The sequence below is a fragment of the Echinops telfairi genome, unplaced genomic scaffold (assembly GCF_000313985.2).
Source record: "Echinops telfairi isolate 266 unplaced genomic scaffold, ASM31398v2 ScPeMD7_8;HRSCAF=38, whole genome shotgun sequence".
NCBI classification, from domain to species: Eukaryota; Metazoa; Chordata; class Mammalia; order Afrosoricida; family Tenrecidae; genus Echinops; species Echinops telfairi.
This window is the reverse complement of record NW_022103905.1, coordinates 16,115,719-16,118,313: the sequence shown is the minus strand read 5'-3', so window position 1 is coordinate 16,118,313 and position 2,595 is coordinate 16,115,719.

Sequence of the window (2,595 nt, the reverse complement as noted above, 5' to 3'; positions counted from 1 at the left end):
TATATATATGGATAGGTTTATACAGCAAGAAGGAATAAAACAGCTAATTAGTCCACACAGCAGTACGGAAGGCTCAGTTCAACTCACTTTTGTGGAACAGTTAATATATGGGGAGTCCTTCAACTCACAAGGTCAAGGAAGCAGACAGCGGAGTCCTCCATCGGGCAAGGCAGGCAGAGTCAGCCTGCAGGCAGCAGAGTGGGTCCACAACAGTCAGTAGCTAGAGAGCTTAGTGAAACAGGCCCAGGTGGGATATCGAAGTCAAGCAACGCAAGGGGACAGGGCCCGCCAGCCTCAAGCTCGAGTGATGTACACTGCGTCTTCCAGAATGTCATGTAGTTAGAGTCAGACAGTATGTAGCCTTTCTTGGACTGGCCGCTTTAACTTAGCGGTATGTATTTAAAGGGGTGACATCGTGGGTTAAAAGTTGGACTGCTACCTGCAAGGACAGCAGTTCAAAACCACCAAACCACTCCTCAGGATGAGGCTTTCTCCTCTCGGAAAGATCGTCTCAGGTGCAGCTCGGCTCGGCCGTGGAGGGTTGCTCTGAGTCAGAATGGACTCAATGGCGGCTTGAGTTTGGCTTGAGTTCTTGTGTCTTCTCATGGCTTGATCAGCTCGTTTCTTTTGATTGCTGAGTAATATTCCATTGAGTGGTTGAGCAACAGATTCTTTATGCACCTATTCAAGGATGTCTTGGTTGCTTCCAGCTTGAGCCAACTTTGAATAAAGATGTTATAAGCATCCATGTACAGGTTTTGTGTGGATATAAGTTCTCAGCTCATTGGGGTAAATAACTAGTCGAACTGGTTGGCTGGATCCGATAGTACTTGTATGGTTACCTATGTAAGACACTGACAGGTGACAGTCTTTCAAAGAGTCTGTATTCCATTTCCCTGTATTCCCACTAACAAATGAGAATTTCTTTTGTGCCTCATCTTTGCCAGGATTTGGTGTTGTCAGGGGTTTGAATTATAGCCATTTTAATAGATATGCATTTGTATCTCATTGTTATTTTGATTAAAAATTCCCTAATGACATATGATGCTAAGCATCTTTTCAGATGCTTATTTGAATCTGTGTGCCTCCTCTGGTGAAGTGTTAGCTCAGATCTTTTGCCCAGTTTTTAATTGAGTTGTTTATTTTGTTGACTTTTAGGAGTTCTTTGTATATTATCAGACATGAATTTTGAAAATGTATTCTCTCTGTCTGCAGCTTGTCTTTTTCTTCTCTTAAAGATGTCCTTCTCAGAGTAGAAGAGTGTAAGCTGAATAAAGTACAAGTTATCACTTTTTCCTTTCACGTATTAGACTCTGGTGTTATACCGGAAACACATCGCTAAATCCAAAGTGATCTAGGTCCTCTATGTTATCATCTAAAAGTCTAGAGTTTTGCATTTTACATTGAGGTCTATGAGGCATTTTGAGTTAATTGTTTTTAAAGGTGTAAGGTCAGCAGCTAGATCGACTTTCATCTGCAATTCCAACTGTTTCAGCCTCGCTGTTTGAAAAGACTTTCTTTTCTGTCATGTCCCTTTGTTCTTTTGTCAACGATGATTGCTATGAACTCATAGGAACCATTAATAAACAAACATATCAAAACGTAAAACTAGTGCTCCAGGGTTTCCACCTTTCTAACCCTTCCTCAAAAACGTCTGTGCTCTTTTATTTACGCTGCGTCAAACTGGTGGTTTGGACGTCTTTCAGGGACTCGAATTGTGTTCCCTCTCATCGTTCTTGGAGTCTGGGGAACAAAAAGAATTCTGAAGGGGCAAGATAAGGCTGTAGGAGGTAGGGGTGGGGTAAGGTTCCTTAATCAAATTCCAGTAATACAGCCCTTACTACCTTGGAAGAATAAGCAGATGCATTGTTCTGATAGAAAATAATTCCTCGGCACAATTTTCCTACTCTTTTTAACACCAATGCAGTATTCAGGTTGGTTTGTTTTTAACTTCTTTATAATGAGCCCTATGATCCCTGTGACCTCAAGGAAATGTATCAAGATTCCCATGGCAATCTCCAACAAACAAAACAAAACAAACCAGATGCCATAGTTTTCTAAGTTGGCCACCCTGTCTTGACTTTAACTAGTCCAGCAGATCTCCTTGGAATCCACTAGTTTGATTAGATCTTGAACTCTGGATCATATTAGTCAAGCCAAGACTCATACCTGATTTCAACTTATTCCATACAATCATATTCAGTAACTTTATTCTCACTTAACAGGCTAATCGAAAGTTCAGCTCTTTGATCGAGGTGATATGCAGGCAACACTTTGGCATTCATTGAGCTTCTTGAAGCCAAGATATCCATTTAAAATTGGAATTGCCAAACTATGTGTGATCTCAGCCTCAGTAGCTACCACAGCAATGGTAATTCTATGGTGTTCTTCTACCAGTTTCTGGTCTTCAGCTAGTTTCTTCCTTCATCAATTTCGAGGGTGGACTTCCCTCTTTTGGCTCATTTTTTGAGGTCTTATTTGATCTATTGTTGTCTTTTATGCGGGACAGAATTCCTATAAACTTGTTACAAAGCTTCAATGATTTGGGAAGATGTGTTAGTCTAGGTACATTAGAGAAACAAATCCACAGAAACT